The following is an 18,124-nucleotide window of genomic DNA, read 5'->3' as shown; positions in this document are numbered from 1 at the left end:
GTCGATTTGCGGCCCGGGATTTCCCGGGGCCTGGCCCCTGCGCGCTGCTGCGTGACCTGGGGCGGCGCCGCCGGCGGCCGTGGCTCCTCAGGTGCTAAGCGCACGGAGCCGCCTCGCGGGGCGGGTGCAGTCGCCGCGCGCGGCGTGTCGGTTACCCCGTGAAGGAGGGCGGGGGCCGCGCCTCGCGACGACCCCAGGACGGCTAACTCGGTTGCCAGCGCCGCTTCCTACGCCCCAGAGGAGCAGAGATGGGGAGGGGGACCCCCCAGTGGCTATGCTTCCAACAGAGATCGCGGCTACCCTGGAATAACTCACCGGAGGGATGTGTAAATGGCTTTCTAGGTAATCGTAAATTGGGTTTTCGAGGATGAGCGTCCAGTTATTTCCAGAACTGCTGCAAACATCTGAAAACCAAGAATGTCACGCAGCTTGTCAAAATAAATGCAAACTGTGGTGCAGTTTTAGAAAAATGACAAAAAAAAAAAAATAGGGTTTTGCTGAGAAAAAAAAAGGTTTTGCTGAGGAAAAAGAAAAAAAAATAGGGTTTTGCTGAGGAAAAAGAAAAAAAAGATAGGGTTTTGCTGAGGAAAAACAAAAAAGATAGGGTTTTGCTGAGGAAAAAGAAAAAAAGGGTTTTGCTGAGGAAAAAAAAAGGGTTTTGCTGAAGAAAAACAAAAAAGGGTTTTGCTGAGGAAAAGGAAAAAAGGGTTTTGCTGAGGAAAAAGAAAAAAAGATAGGGTTTTGCTGAGGAAAAAAAAGGGTTTTGCTGAGGAAAAAGAAAAAAAGGTTTTGCTGAGGAAAAAGACAAAAAAGATAGGGTTTTGCTGAGGAAAAAACAAAAAAGATAGGGTTTTGCTGAGGAAAAAGAAAAAAAAGGGTTTTGCTGAGGAAAAAGGAAAAAAAAGGGTTTTGCTGAGGAAAAAGAAAAAAAAGATAGGGTTTTGCTGAGGAAGATAAGACTTTCCTGCTGTGCCTTACAGGCCCCGCCTCTGCAGCTTTTTATTGGCTCCTTTCAAATGTTGGAATTCCTCGGGATGAGGTTATGGATTATACCCTTTATACTCTCTTCCCTGCCTTTAAACAGCTCCCACCTGATGGGAGATGCCTCACCACCGTTTTCTAGCACAATAGCCTTTTCTAATCACATCAGTATAATCTGTACTTCTTTCATTATTTACTTATTTTTTCCCATTGTCTATTTGCTCTAGTAAACATAAGGTCCGGAGGGCAGGGACCATATATGTCTTCGTTCCCTCTTGTATTCCTGGGGCCTAGCCTCGTGCCTGGCTCAAAAGAGTGCTTCATAAATATTCTATGAATGAAAGAGCTCTCATCGCCTATTTCATCCGGCCCCTGTATAAGACCACTTCTCAAAATCTTTTGGGTTTTTTTTTTGTCTACCTCTTTAGTTAATTTATTTTTTAGAGAAGTAGAGGGAGAGAGAGAGAATCTCAAGCAGGCTGCACACCCAGTGTGGAGCCTGACAGGTATGATCTCACAACCCTGAGATGATGACCTGAGCCAAAATCAAGAGTCCGTGGTTTAACCGACTGAGCCACCCAGGCACCCCACATCCACCTCTAATTTTTTTAATCAGTATGTTTTGTTTTTCTACATAACGCCTTTTCTCCAGGCCCGCAATGAAAAACTGGTCTACTCGCCAAAACCCTCCCCCAAATTTCAGTCCTCGGGGCAATGCTTCCAACTTTTTTCGGCTCCTGCTGGAATGTACCTCCCTATTTCTAAATTACACGTTGCTGTTTTTTTTTAATGGCATAGACATCTTCAGAATTAGGGTAGTTGAGGAGTTAGGAGGAGGGAGTTGAGGGTAGTGAGGAGTCTCTTACTGCTCTTTCTACCCCATTCTGCAAATAGTTGTGTAATAATTTTTGGATAAAGTCAGCGGTACTTATCATGACTACCTATGACTCACTGTTGAGATGAGTAATGTAATATATTTTTTTTTAACACCTAACCCCTGCCCCAAGCTAAGTATGCTGTTCTTCCATTTGTCTTTGTTGGTAGTGGTGTTTTTGATTCACCTATTGCTTGTTTCTTATTTGTTATTTTTCCAAATGCTCCAGAGAATCCAATACCTCACATCTGTCACATCAAATGAAGCACTGCAACACATCAAATCCCATCAGTTCCATTTACCCCCTCACTCCCCTGTTTTTGTTTTTTTAAAGGTTTTATTTATTTATTCATGATAGTCACAGAGAGAAAGAGCGAGAGAAAGGCAGAGACACAGGCAGAGGGAGAAGCAGGCTCCATGCACCAGGAGCCCGACGTGGGATTCGATCCCAGGTCTCCAGGATTGCGCCCTGGGCCAAAGGCAGGCGCCAAACCGCTGCGCCATCTAGGGATCCCACTCCCCTGTTCTCTTCCTCCACTCTGTGTGTATGACTAGTCCTGCTGAAGAGCCGTCATCCTGGCACTTCCCTTTGCTGGTCACTTATATTGAGGCCTTAGTTTTTTTTTTTTAATTTTTATTTATTTATGATAGTCACACAGAGAGAGAGAGAGATTACCAAAGGATTACCAACTATATGAATACTATGAAGCAGGATACCAGGGGGAATGTAGAGGCTTCCTACCCGGAGGGGTGGGGGCCCAGCATAGGAAAAGAGGGAGAGGCAGCCCCAGAGGTGTTAGTAAGTGGACATAGAGCACTATATTTTTTTTATTTATTTACGATAGTCACAGAGAGAGAGAAAAAGAGAGGTAGAGACACAGGCAGAGGGAGAAGCAGGCTCCATGCACCGGGAGCCCGACGTGGGACTTGATCCCGGGTCTCCAGGATCGCGCCCTGGGCCAAAGGCAGGCGCCAAACCACTGCGCCACCCAGGGATCCCGAGGCCTTAGTTTTATGGATCTAGTATCTTCCTATTAGTTATCCTTCATTGCTGAAGCACTTTCTCTAGTAAATACCTAAGGAAGTTCACACCAGAGATAAATTGAGTCTTTGCACACCTTAAAGTATACCCAAGGTAAAATCTCACTTCGTTCATGAAACTTTTACAACCAGAATTGAGTTCCATCATATCTTACAATCCTTACCATATCATTCCTTAGCCATATACTCCCATTGTGTAATCACCTCATTTTGTGCATTTTATCTTCCACACTAATAAGAGCCAGAAACGTGTATGAATCCTTCAAAGCGCCTACTTCAGTATTTCATACAAAAAGTTATTTGTTTGATTCTTTGTAATACCCAGTCCCAAGAAAAGGATTCTATTTCTTAATGTGGATAAAGTGTTTATTTATTATTGTCACTTTTCATCTGAGGTTATTTTAGATTGGAAGGAGAAAAGGGTATAATCCAACTGCAAAAGAGTAATAGGTTAGTGTTCTGAACCAATAAGCATTTAACAGGACATTCCTTATGACAATTGAAATATAACTTGATAAGGAAAATATATCCTAAATTCAGTACTCTATAGCCAAGAACTAGACATGTTCCAACCACAGTTTATTTCCTGCTGTTTTTTTTAATCAGAATAGAATTATCCTATCAGTCCTGCTGATTAATTCAATTACATAAGTCTAGTGCCCACTTCTTGAGAATGCAAGTTAGTACTTTATAAGCCAAGTTGTCCTTCCCTATCTTTAACATTACAGGGAGATTTCTCTTTTTTTAACAGATGTGATGGTTACTTTATGCCAAGTATATTTATATATTTATGCCAAGTATATTTAGTCCTTTATGAGTATTGACATTTAATCATGACAACCAGAGGAAGCAAGTACTGTTATCATCCCTGTATTACAGGTGGGGAAACCAAATCACAGGTTAAATGATTTGCCCACGATTACACAGCTCACAACTAGAAAGAAATGGAGCCCAGATTCAACTTGAGGTAGTTTGGCTCCAGGGTCCTTAACACTTAGCCACTGTGATCTGTAAGTTTATATGTGCCTACTGAGACTCTGATGAACTCTTCTGGCTGCTGAGCCTGCTACCGGCTGTGTTTCCCAGGTCTGGGAAAGATGTGGGTAGTAAGTTAACCCGGCATTCGTAGCTTCACAGTTGATTGTGCCCTCCTGGTTGAGACACTTCCTCACCGGGCCATGCTCTGGTTTTCCTCTCACCTCACAGCCTTCTCAACTTCTCTTCTTCCTCAAGATAAAAAGCCTTCGAGGGGCATCTGGGTGGCTCAGTCTGTTAAGCGTCTGCCTTTGGCTCAGGTCATGATCCCAAGGTCCTGGGATCAAAACCACCGGCTCCCTGTTCAGCGGGGAGTCGGCTTCTCCCCCTGTGCCTCCCCCTGCCCTTCCTCCTGCACTGCATCCTGCTGTTCTCTCTCTTAACTATATATATAAATAAAATCTTAAAAAAAAAAAAAAAAAAAAAGAAGCCTTGGAGTCTTGCTTCCTTTTTCTCTCTCAGATCTTCCCTTATCCAAAAATAGTTTCCTCATAGGTACCACATGCTGCTTTACCCTATCTGGTTTTTCATAGCATGTACTGTTATGTGCCATTACATATTTATTCTTTTCACTTGTCTGTTGAATGTTTTCTCGTTTTCTCCTTTAGCATTAAGCTCCACAGTGGACTTGAATCTATCTTAATTTGGGCTCTTTTCAGATGTTCTGTTTCTTTTTATCCTTTCAAATTATATTATTATTAATTTGATTTTTATTAATTTAATTATTTTACCATTTCACATTTCCTTTTACTAATTTAGAGATGTTGCTCTCTGATGCTATTTGTTTTAGATAAAACATGTGTGCATAATTCACCAGTGTCTAAAATCCCAAACAAAATTTTTATCTTTCTCCCAGATGACATAAGAACCTTCAAATGCTTTAACTCCATTAAAACCCTTCTTTTGATATACAGTTGTTGCCTAGTATTTTAGGTGTATCTTTGAATCTCAATAAACATTATTATTATCACTATTTTTAGAGTCATTTAAAAAATATTTACCTAGACTTTTATCACTTTCTTTGCTTTTCTTTCTGCATCTCAGATCTCCAGCTGGGATCACTGCCCTTTTGCCGAAACTTCCTATGGAAAGGTCCTCCAGTAGGTGAACTTTCAGTTTTTGTCAGAGCAAAACCCTTGAGCTCTTCCTCGGGGGTAGTGCATTCTTTAACAATCATGCAGGAATGGAAGAGGTGATAACATTAAAGGAAAATTATCATAATTCCCCATAACTGCATAGTTCTGCTGTGTCTGAATTCAGAACATTCCACCATGGGCAATAATACTTCATTTATCATGCCATAGTTCACCTTTACCAGAAATACGTGTGAGCCAAGAAAAGACAAAAGCCATTCTTTGGGTTCCAGTACCAAAATATAGAAGTCCTTTGTTTCAAACCCAAAGCTTGTTATACCATGGACAAAGCAGCAGAGTAAGGCTGGGGATGGATGAGAAGTATACCTGTTTTTGTAGAAGAACAATTGAAATAAGGGAAATGGGGAAGAACTAGTATACAGGCAGATTAATTTCAGTAAAAAAGTACGTATGTGTACTAACTATCTGGAAGTTAGTCATTTGGTCCAGAATACCTCCTAGAATATCTGTATTTCCCTACGAGTATCTATAGCCCAGTTTGAAAATACTAAACCAGCATATAACTTCTAAACACCCACGAATGTTCCTGCTAGGCTCTAAGGAATAATGCAAGAATCAAATATATGTAGTCTTTCAATTTCATAAGAGCAGCACATGGATCTTAAGCATATAAGTAGCTCAAGAGAGTGACATGTTGAGTGGCAATATAATAAACAGGTAAGGAGGTAGTAGATAGTTAACAAAATAAGCATTTTTTTAAAATAAGCATTTATTGCTACAAAACTACTTTGCACTAATTCACAAATGGCTGCTGCATGGTACTACAAAGTTCAAGGGGATCAGAAGAGTTAACATACAAACTCAGAGCTGCACTTTTCACTGATACACTGAATACCCAATCTCTTACATAATCGTGAAAACTTGACTGAATTATGCCAGTGTGTGTAGGAGTACCAGAAGGTGAAATTTCTGTATTAAAGCCCAGAGAGTAACTATTGTTATTTCATTTTAAAACATCACTGAGTTTTTAGGAAGTAAAATAAAAACAGATAGCTTAAGAGCAGGATACACATGAAAACACCCAGAAACCTTGGTCAAATGCCCATGTCCAACCCCTACTACAAACTGACTACTCAGAATCTCCAGGGTGATTCTTGCTGACTATCTCTGGCTAAGGACCACTGCCTTAGGGGTTTTATTTGTATAGAATCTGCTGGGGTCAAGACATGCTAGAAAGAATTCCTTTACATTTAACCAATATCATGAGCTTCACCCAAACCACTATACTCTGGACTGTTTTGATAGAGACTTCATTAAATATAGTAATTTTTTTCTTGGATATCAATTTGTAGTATAATTTTACTAAGAATAATTGCAGCCCAGCCAACTTTTAGAATATTGCTTATTTCTTGGATGAACCAAATGGAGACCACTAAAGCAAGTCACAAAAGGTGCCCCAGCAGTTAAATAGAACTAAAAGGCTGAAACTGTAGTGTGTAAAATGAAAATTTGAACAATAAGAAACTTGATCTATTTGACAGTTTGTCTTGCAAGACTAGAGAAAGGGGCAAGGGCCAGGGGAAGGAGGATTATATGGGCTAAACTGGAAAGCTCTTTTTTTTACTTTTTTGAAGATTTTATTTATTTGAGAGAGAATGAGCGAGCACAGGCAGGGGGAGAGGGAGAAACAGGCTCCCCACTGAGGAGGAAACCTGATGTGGTGCTTGATGTGGAGCTGGATCCCAGGACCCTGGGATGACCTGAGCTGAAGGCAGACACTTAACCAACTGAGCCACCTAGGCGCCCCAGAACTGGAAAGCTTTTAAGAACTAAGTCACCTCTAGACTTCTACTGTTTCTCCTGGCTCACATGACCTCTTTCAAATAACATCTCCCTCTTCCATCTTTGAAGAGCATCTGATGGGACTGGAAAACTAACTTTATCATGTTTTTTAATGTAACTACCCTACTGATTAGTCCCTGGTTCATTTTCTTTTTCTTTTCTTTTTTTTCTTTTATTTATTCATGACAGACAGAGAGAGAGAGAGAGAGAGAGGCAGAGACACAGGAAGAGGGAGAAGCAGGCTCCATGCCGGGAGCCCGACGCGGGACTCGATCCCAGGACTCCAGGATCGCGCCCTGGGCCAAAGGCAGGCGCTAAACCACTGAGCCACCCAGGGATCCCCTAGTCCCTGGTTCAGAGAGTAATTGCATGATCCTCTCTGGCCAGAGTAGCAGAGCTGATTTCACTCCAGCACACAGACACTTCCTATCAGCATGGCAGTATAACTGGCCAACACTGTGAGACTGTAAACTGTCCAGTGTATTCCTTTCATGAAACATGTTGGTGATGAAACCCCTGGAAAATTCTGACCAGTGAGTGCTCCAGGCACCTCAGATCTTCTGACATACAGAGGAAGTTAGTTGGAAAAAAAGTGGCCATTTGTAGGCTCTCGGACAGAGAAGTCAAGCAAGTAGGGTGATCTTTGACAAGGGTTTGGTGGCATAGGAGTTCCTAAGATCACCTGGAGAGTAAAGAGGCTGGAGACATTGGCAATGTTATATTGTGCTACACCAAGCTTGAAGTGATAAAGACCGCATAAGTTTTCTTCTGCTGTAATAAACAGCCACAGCAAATTACCTTAGTGGCTGAAACAATACGAATGTATTATCTAATAGTTCCTTAAGTCAAAAGTCTACCACGTGTCTCACTGAGCTAAAATCAAGGTGTTGACAAGGCTGCCCTCCTTTCTAGAGTCTCTAGGAGAGAATCCACATCCTTGCCTTTTTCCAGCTTCTAGAGGCTGACCACATTCCCTGGCCTCTATCCTTCACCTTCAAAGGCAGCAACAGAAGGTTGAGTCCTTCTTATGCTGCTGTTTCTCTGGTTCTCTGATCACAGCTGGACAAGATTCTTTGCTTTCAAGGACTAATGTGATTAGATTGGACCTTCCCAGATAATCCAGAATACTCTGTCTCAAGGGCAGTAGTCTTAATCACATCTGCAAAGTCCCTTTAGTCATGAAAGGTACTATATCCTTGGGTTCTAGCAATCAAGGTGTGCATGTCTTTGTGGGCTGTTACTATGTCTACCATAAACACCTAGAACAGATATTTTATTTTATTTATTTATTTTTTTTAAATTTTTATTTATTTATGATAGTCACACACACAGAGAGAGAGAGAGAGGCAGAGACACAGGCAGAGGGAGAAGCAGGCTCCATGCACCGGGAGCCCGACGTGGGATTCGATCCCGGGTCTCCAGGATCGCGCCCTGGGCCAAAGGCAGGCGCCAAACCGCTGCGCCACCCAGGGATCCCATAGAACAGATATTTTAAATAATCAGTAAGACTTAACCTTTAACTGGATCAATGGCCCATAAAGTCAATTTGGTATGGAAATGCACTAGAAGAGGTAGAAGAAGATAACTGAGATCAAGCATGACTTATTTGGGTAATTTTACCCTTTTTTAACTGTTCTAAGACATGTGAAGGTCTGTCTGCCTGCTGTCAGTAATAGGAACAATCTGGTAGTCACAAAAGCATGAGTGTCTTAGGGAAGCTTCTAGATCTGGGATCAAAAAGCCTTATAAAAAAGCAGGCCTTGTCTGTTTTTTTTTTTTTTTTTTAAGATTTTTATTTATTTATTCATGAGAGACACAGAGAGAGAGAGAGGCAGAGGCACAGGCAGAGGGAGAAGCAGGCTCCCTGCAGGGAGCCCCATGTGGGACTCTATCTCAGGATCCCGGGATCATGCCCAGAGCTAAAGGACACCCAGGTGTTCCAGGCCTGGTCTGTTCTTGAGTGTTCCCAAGGGTGCGTTTATTTTCTCACCTTCCCTGGGAGCATTGGTGCTTACCCAGTTGGCTCCTAGTTGCTGGGGACCATCTATCTCCTTCGTTCCTCTTCTCCAATATGGGTCCCATCTCAGGGGGCTTCCTCGATGCTTCTTGGTTGAAGCAGACAGGTCCAGGGAGCAGGTATGGAGAATGAATGTGGAAAAAGAAGATGATATTAGGGCCACACTGGACAATTCTGGTGTGAGTAGAAACCCACTAGATGGTTAGTTTGGGACAAGTGAATGTGTGACAATAATTCTGAGCACAAAGTGAGCATGAGAGCCTTACTATACCATTGGGGGTGGCTCCAGGAGAAAGGGTGCCTAGTTAAAACACTACCTCAGACAGTTTTGATCTCTTTATTTCTCAGGTCTTGTTGGTTGCACCTGATTTCCTCCATGACATTAAACAACTGTTGTATGATTTCTCTGTTGGTAGCACACAGTTTTTCCAAATTAAGGAAAAAAAAGACAGGAACAAAAAGGTTATGCTTTTCATCTATGTCTGTGTAAACAAACCCAGTAATTACCATAACTCAAATTGCTGCTGAAATTCTCCATATTTTAATGTGCACACTGTCGCTCTTGCTACTAAATCTCTGCATATATCCTGGGAAGTTAATCCTGAATTAGGAAACAGAAAAACTGATTAAATAAAATTGGGCCAAGTCCATGATTTTTATATTCATAAGATTCAGAATATCTGTGAGGAAATGTGAAATGCAAATTGAATTATCTTCCAGAGTAATAACAAAAAAAAAAAAAAAGAGAGAGAGAGAGAGAGAGACAGAGAGAGAAACAATGCTAAAATATGGGTATCCATGCAGAGATGTATGAATTAGGCTTGCTAAGGTTTCAGTTGATTGTGATTCAATATTCTGCTCCTCTGAAACAACCATTACTTACTAGGCTGCACAAACTCAATTCTCTTAGACTATAGTGGATATTATCCAGGTTTCATGTAGCAACATTTTGTCAAATTTTATACTCTTATCAAAAGAGATTTTTTGCTGAACTTTGAAGATAGCATTATTAGTCCTTATAATTGTTTCAATCACTGTCTTTCTTGATTGGCTTTAGCACAAAAGGGCAGTTGTAAACATTCAAAGAAAAGTCAGGATGGCAAAAGAGCATTGTTTTTGTGCCCATAGGCATGGGGTAGGTGAAATTGAGTATTAAGGAAATAATGTAGAAAATTCAAGACTCACCATTTGTCTCTAAAAAAAGAAAAAAAGAAAAAAAATTCAGAACGCCACATTGTCTTTTTTTTTCTTTTTAAAGATTTTATTTATTTATTCATGAGAGACACAGAGAGAGAGAGAGAGGCAGAGACACAGGCAGAGGGAGAAGCAGGCTCCACACAGGGAGCCCGACATGGGACTCGATCCCCTGTCTCCAGGATCACATCCCGGGTCCAAGGCAGTGTTAAACCACTAAACCACCAGGGCTGCCCTCCACATTGTCTGTTAATAAATTGGACTAATTGGAATGTTTTTACTGTATCTCTTTCTTTTTCCCCTCAGAGCCCCTCTCTGTCCCTCTGTGCTCTCTGCCTTGGGAGGCTGAGCTCTTTGGACCTGACCAGGGAGCTCTCTTGTCATCTGGCTTGCCTTGGGGTCTAACAACAGAGAGCCCCAGCAGGAAGTCAGAGGGAGAGGGGAGGGTAAGTTCTGGGTCCCCTCTAGATGGCTGTGTCCCTCCACTGAAGACCACTGCTTTTGCCAAGCTTGCCCTTTCTTCTAAGCTCTGGAAACTACTTTTTTCCCCTTTCCCTTCAGGCCTGGCACTGTTATAAACTTCAGGGTACTACACTCTCCTTGGTAGTTTTGATTTCCCACATCCTGGCCCACAACTTTTAATACCCTTTTAGTCAGGAGTCCCACACTGGCCCAGAAGCACAGGGGCTAGGCTCTAGCATCCCTGATGTGAGCACTTCAGGACTACCTTTCATGTGGAACGGAATATGTCTACTGTCACAGGTTGGCTGACCTGTGTGTACGCGGCCATTAGGATCTGTCCCACCACCTTCCAACCACTACAGGGAAGTCCTGGCTTCCCCCTCGCCTCAAGGGTATCCATCCTTTCTCTGTGTCACATGCCTCCCCATGCCCTAATTAAAAAAAACAAAACAAAACAAAAAAAACCCTTTAGGAAACTCTGCTCGAATTATCCTGATTTGACTGTGCTCCATTTTATATTACCACCCCTTACAGAAACCAACTCTGGTTTATCCAGTCCTGTATTTAAATTCTCCTCCCATTCCTGGACCACCATCATCTCTTACCAGGACTGCTAGGAGCTCTCCACTTCTACTCTTAATTGCCTCAAAGTCTTCTAAAGGTTTCCTATCACAAATATAAGATCCAAATCCCTCTCGTGGGCAAAGGCCCCATATGGTTAGGCTCTTAATCAACTTCATTTTGAGTCATACTCATCTTGTAGGTTCTAGAACACACCAACTTCTCTTTTGCCTGAGGACCTTTGTCCATATTATTCACCCTGCCTGGACTGTTCTGCTCCCTGTTCTTTATGTGGTTAGCATGATCAAAGACAAAAACTGAGTTAAGTAAGGAGATGGATTTTATTCAGTCCATTGCAGAAGGGAAAGTAACCCAGATCTAAAGATTAGAGTGTATATTATGTTTGTTGTAACAAATTACCACAGAATTAGTGGCTTAAAATGATAGAAAGTTATTCTCTTATACTTCTGGAGGTCAGAAGTCCAAAATGAGTCTAAGTGGCTAAAAGTGAGGTGTGGGCAGGGCTGTGCTGCCTCTGGAGAGTCTAGGGGAGAATCTGTTTCCTTGCTTTTTCCCACATCTAGGGCTGGATTCCTTGGCTCGTGGTCCCTTCCTCTATCTTCATAACCAGTGTTGTAGCATCTTCTGTGTGACTCTGATTCTCTCTGCTTCTATCACATGGCCACCTTCTGTCTGCGGTCAAGTCTCCTGCATCCCTCTCACAGGAACATTTGTGAATATACATAGGGTTGACCCAGATAATCCAGGATAATTGCCCCATTTCGGCTCTTTAATTACATCTGCAAACACCTTTTTTCATATATGAAAACATTTATAGGTTTTAGGAATTAAGACCTGGATATCTTTTAGGGGTCATTATTAGCCCCTATCCTGTATTCTAGCACAGTGTTTTTGCCCTAGATCTTTATAGGAAGTTGGAACAGGAAAGAGGAAATGTATATTTCTGTGCCTAGCTCGTTTTAGGGGGACAGTCAATTCTAGTGTCAGCTAATTATTCATGAGACAAAGAACAAAGAGAATCTATGTCTAATTTTTGTCAGCAGATGTAGGCAAAAGGTTTGCTCTTGTCACAGGTAAACATGGTAGTCATCTATAAGTTTTAGGAGTTATAAAAAAGAGTGGACAGCAAGTCTTATCAAAGCCATGTGGGGAATGGTGGTTCATCAGTGAGCCATTTTCTGGAACACAAAAGGGTAGCAGACTTGGGGGGGGAATGTTGGGGAGATTTCTTAACCATCACTGTCTTCCAGGAACATGGAGTTCAGGTAGTCAGCACCTTCTTATTCTTAAATCTTTTTGCATAGATGCCCTCCCTGACCACCCTAAGTGCTGCTTTTCTATTATTCTCTCTTACAGTTTCCTCTTTATTTCTTTCTGATATTTTCCATAATTCATAATTATTTTGTGTATTTGTTTGCTCATCTGTCAAGACCATAAACTTCTTGAGGACAAGGAGTGTGGTGTCTTACATTTGAAGAGTTAGAGGAATGTCTTTGTATCTATAGAACATTTTTGTTGAATTGACCAAAAAGGAAATATCAGATGACCAATAAACTCCAGGAGAAACTGTCTAGTAATTGGTAGTTTAGAAAAAAGGAGAAGAAGAAGAAGAAGAAGAAGAAGAAGAAGAAGAAGAAGAAGAAGAAGAAGAAGAAGAAGAAGAAAAAGGAAGAAGAAGAGGAAGAAGAAGAAGAAAAAGAAGAAGAAGAAAAGAAGGAGGAGGAGGAGGAGGAGGAGAATCACAGTGAGATAAACAAAAGAGAGTCAGAAATCCTGGGCAGAGACACACAGAGGTGTGTGTGAAATGTGAGTCATAGCTGGTGTGGGATGGGGTCTGAGCAGGGTGGGGTGAGGCTCCACAGTGAGTCAGCGACCAGAGTCCAGAGGAGCTTGGGATTTATACTTCCTGTTCCCCTCTGTGCCTTGCATTCATTCATTCATTCTATCAACAAATATTGAGTGTGTTTCGTGTGCAGGGCACTGATCTAGACTTTGGGGACAAAGCAGGGAACAGAACAGACAAAAATAAGTCTGACCCTAAGTAGAAATGATTGAAATAAACAGTTCTTTCAAGGTTGTTGTTTTTTTCTTTTCTCTTTTTTCTTTTTTTTAGATTTTATTTATTTATTCATGAGAGACACAGAGACAGAGAGAGGCAGAGGCAGAAGCAGGCTCCATGCAGGTAGCCTGACATGGGACTCAATCCCAGGTCTCCAGGATCCCAGCCTGGGCTGAAGGTGGCACTAAACCACTGGGCCACCCAGGCTGCCCCAAAATAAACAGTTCTAAGCATTAAGGAGAAAAGTAAAGCAGGAGAGTAAGATGTGGAATGTAGGCTTGTGATTTATAGAGTGGCCATTTAAGGCCTCAGTGAAAATAGACTCTCTGCCAGGCATGGAGTTGAGGGCAGGGGGCCCTTAACCAAACTTAAAGGAAATGATATCCTGGGGAAGGGTGTTCTAGGCAGGGGGCACAGCAAATAGTCAGATCCCGTAAGATGGCCCAAGTGGTCTGAAGAGAGTGATGGAGGGTCTCAGAGTTGTAGGAGATGAGGTCATGGAAGTGGGGGGCAAGGTGTAGTTGTAAGGCCTTGTAAGCTTCTGTAAGGACTGTGGCTTTTCCATGGAGTGAAATAGAAGCCACTGGAAGGTTTTGATAAGAAGAGTGACATACTCTATTTCATTTAACAGGATCGCCTGGGCTGCTATGCTGAATGAGACAAAAAAGGATCAAGGCCTGATGAAGGAAGACCCTTTAGGAGGGTGATCCAAGGGAGAAATGATAGTGGTAGCATGGGTTGGGAAGGTTGCAGTGGAGATGGTGAGAAGTGCTAGATTCTGGATATATTCTGAAACTGGGTCAGATGTGAGGTGAGAGAGAGAAGTCAAGGATGACCCCCCAAGATTCATGGCAAGGATGAGGGTTGCCATTTATTGAGATCTGAAAGAGTGCCAAATGAGCAGCTTTGGGAAGGAAGGTCAAGTTTTGTACAGATTAAGTCCAAAATGCACAAGTAATACTTTTTCAAAAGAGAATTCATTTTGTAAATGTACCTGTGAGCATTAGGAAATCATAGAACTGGTGATCATATCTCTCCAGTGTGCTGATTGCCTTAGTGGCTGGCTAGGGTAACACCTTTTGAGACCTGTTATTGCTTTCTTCCTTGGACTTTCCACCTTCCCTGAGAATGTTTCTACCTCTCCTTTGTTGGAAGAAGTACAACAGGAAATTTAGAAAACCCAAATATATAACTGCTTTGGAAATAGCAATTTTTTGCTGTTAAGCAAAGTCCATCTGTGAAATAACTCCTTTTCTTGACCTCTTGGACACCCAGAAGAACAGATGAACTGTATTCAGAAATTCAGGAAAGCCACTAGCTTGGGGGAAAGAGCTGTGTCAGGACAGAGGCCCATGCTTTGGCTTCCAGGGCTGTGTCGCTGAGTCCACAGCTTGGCATAGCTTTCTCCAGTAAGTCAACTGCTTAGCTTTGGCCCCAAATAGCCCTCTGCTGAGTGGTTGTCCAGGCTGAGAAAGCAAGCAAAAAAGCTTTTTGCTCCAGATATCATTGCTCTCACCTTCTCTGAAGCAATGACATTCATAACCTGGATTTTGGCCTTAACCTCTGAGTTCCCCTTCCACATTCCTCATCTTGAACTACCCAACCTGAAAATACACTCTTTAAGTCTTATGCAAGAGTGCCATGCATTCTGCTTCATCCGAGTCATTCCGTGTAAATTAATTTTCCAAATAACTGAAGCTTAGCTATCCCTTGACATCAACTATATGAAGGAGAATTTTTCTGAGGATGAACGATGTCTATTCTTACTATCTTAACCAGAGTACATAGAACAAAATTGAACTTTCTGCCATAAGGCTGTCTTCTCACAATGACAATGTCTGAGGCTCTCATGAAGTATGGAGAGTCTATGTCTGTGTCTGCTACACTGGATGACCTCAGATTGCCATGTTTTTGAGGTGTGTATTTCTTCTTAAAAAGGTGTTTTTCATGTTTTACTGCATCATTCCTGCTGACATTTGTTGTGTAGTTGCTGCTCATTTAACATGCTGGAAAACACCGAAAAACCACATAGGATTGTGCATAAATCATCTGTCTGAGAACCTTGATTTAGTGCTAGAGAATTTAGTGCACTGAGGTCATTTTCAGCTTTATTTTTATGGTTCTAGATTTCCTGAAAAATAGGCATGATGGATTATGCATAGATAATGAGCTTTTATTTGGATATGACTTGAGCATTTTTAACTTATCTAATTCCCAACTTTACTCTTAGTGGCTGATACGTGATCTTGGAAATGTGAGATAGCATTTGTAATAGAATTCTAATATTGCTCTTCATGGTCACCCTATGTAAGCTCCTTCTCTTGAGTTTGGGCAAGACCTAGGAGTATGATGGGATAGCACTCTAGTGATTAGGTTACTTTATATGTTTGGCAAAGGTGAAGGGATTTTGAATATGTAATTAAAGTTTCTAATCAGCCAGCTTTAATTCAATCAAAAGGGAGATTGACCCAGGTGGGTCTGGCTTATTCAAGTGAACCCTTTAAAAAAGGGTCTAGAGGGAAGCGGTCTTATCCCCTTCCAGCTTTGAAGAAGCAAGCTGCCATGAGTTTATACAGTTGTGAGTAAATTAATTTAGCCAGCAATCACGTGAATTTGAAGGATCTTGAACCTCAGATGAGACCACAGCCCCAGCCAACACCTTGACTGTAGTGGGAAACCCTGAACAGAGGACTCCCTTAAGCTATATCTGTACTCTCCATCCATGGGAGCTGTCAGATAATAAATGGGTATTGTTTTAAGCAGATAAATTTGTGATAATTTATTATGAAGGAATAAAAAATTAAGACAGCATCCTATTTGGATTTTGTGTTTAAAAAGGTAAAAGAGCATATTGTACTTGCCATGCATGGGTTCACACAAACGTAATCACATTATTATAATGACCTCATCCTACTATGGATAATATAAATTCTCAGTTTTAGTCAGTCCAGGAAATAAAACCCAAGAATTTATTAAGATTATCCTTGTCCTTTCCTGAGCTTCAGTAAATAAAATGTGCAGAGTTGTAGTGAGTAGTAAGTCCAAGCCAACATTTCTCTATCACTGTTTTTACCCAGGAGAGAGTCGTAAGCTTTAAAAAAAGATCTCACTTAAAAAAAAAAAAAAAAAAAAAAAAAAAAAAAAGCTAAACTAAACAGTGTGTAGGAGGTGGGATCAAAAATTTTTTATGGCGGTGTTTTTGTTGCTTATTTATTTTGTAGGTAAGTGCAACAGAATGTAATGATGGTAAAATATCTTACATTTTTCTGTGCTTTATAAATCTTTTTAAAGCTTGTTACATATGGCCCTCATGATATATGTCACTTCAACATGAGTTAATTAAGTACAACCTGGCAGGCAAGTAGTTTCGTTATTTATGGATTTCATTTTTAAAATTTTAATTCCAGTATAGTTAAGATACAGTGTTATATTAGTTTTAGATGTATGGGATAGTAACTCAACAATTCCATACATTATGGATTTCATTGTTAAAGTATTTTTAAGGAGTCATTTCAATATAGTAGAAATTTGATCTCTCTCTCACACACCTGTCCTTGATTCATCTTGTTTTCCTCTTTAGAGTCCCCCCTTATTGGTTATCTGAGCATTCTATCGAGGTATTCTATGTAGTAACGATTAAATATTCAAATAATTATGCATAAGTAAATGGTACCTAATGCTCACAAAGTGCGATTAATTAATTTAACTGATTTTCTGACAATAAGGTATATCTGCATTTCTAAATGGCAAATTATTACTTGAATATATTGATAAAATTGAGTTATTAGTATTTTATTTGGGATTTTTCTATGTTTATTCATGCAAGAAAGTTATTTGTCCTTTCCAGTTTTTATAGTCTGTCATCTTTTGGTATTGAGGTCATGAGAGTTTCCTAGAATAACTCAAGAAGAGAAAGACTTTTATCTTGCTCCATTCAGCAACAGCTTAAATAGAATTGTAATTATCTTTTCTTTGAAAGTTTAAAAGGTGTCACCTAAAAACATAAAAAAATAAAAAAATAAAAGGTATCACCTAGAAAAAAATCCTTTGAGTTGATATCTTTCTGCAGCTAATTATTTGACAATCTTTGTGTTTTATTTTGAAGTATTAGATTTTGTCAGGTATTTTGTCTTCTTGTGTTAAGTGAAAAATGTAAATTTTACTGGAAATTGATATATTTCACTAGAATTAAAAAAATTTACAAGGCAAGGATTTTGAAGAGCATTCTCCAAAGTTGTACCAATAGTCTCTTGCCCAAATGTAAATTTGTATGTATTTTTATCTTTCATGCTTTGATGTGCCTTTTTTGTTTTAGCAATAGCAACAAACAGCACTTGAGTTTATTAACTGTACTGTTTCTGTCTTTCCTGAAAATAATAATGTCTAATGCTTAATGTCTACCACAAAGTGCTCAGCTTTTAATACACATTATCTCATTTCTATGCAACAACCCTCAAAGGTAGATTTTTAAAAATAATCTCAAGTTACATATAAGAAAATGGTTTCTTCAGGAGGCTAGGTCATGATCCTTCTACTGCTAAATAGGAAACTGAGACTCCGCTCTGCTCTCTGACTCCAGATACTAAGCTTTAGATTTTACTTTCCTGCTTTTCTTAATTTTTCTTCATGTTTTCCTCTAGTTACTTGGCACAACTTCTAACTTCTTTTTTTAATTTTTATTTATTTTATTTTAATTTTTTTATTGGAGTTCAATTTGACAACATATAGCATAACACCCAGTGCTCATCCCGCCAAGTGCCCCCCTAAGTGCCCATCACCCAGTCACCCCAACCCCCCGCCCACTTCCCCTTCCACTACCCCTTGTTCATTTCCCAGAGTTAGGTGTCTCTCATGTTTTGTATCGGAAAAGGACAAACATTATATGGTCTCATTCATTTAGGGAATATAAAAATTAGTGAAAGGGAATAAAGGGAAAGGAGAGA

At 40.5% G+C, this 18,124-nt stretch overlaps 1 long non-coding RNA gene across 1 annotated transcript; it reads left to right on the top strand.

The window, feature by feature from the left end:
- Positions 1–4: 4 nt before the first annotated feature.
- On the top strand, positions 5–16,325 carry LOC106558052. The gene is made up of 2 exons (XR_005381641.1): positions 5–342; positions 7,057–16,325. It is a non-coding gene; the product is annotated as an uncharacterized LOC106558052 (long non-coding RNA).
- Positions 16,326–18,124: the final 1,799 nt, after the last annotated feature.

This window comes from Canis lupus, chromosome 30 (genome assembly GCF_011100685.1).
Source record: "Canis lupus familiaris isolate Mischka breed German Shepherd chromosome 30, alternate assembly UU_Cfam_GSD_1.0, whole genome shotgun sequence".
Classification (NCBI taxonomy): domain Eukaryota; kingdom Metazoa; phylum Chordata; class Mammalia; order Carnivora; family Canidae; genus Canis; species Canis lupus.
This window is presented reverse-complemented; position numbering and strand designations above follow the sequence as displayed.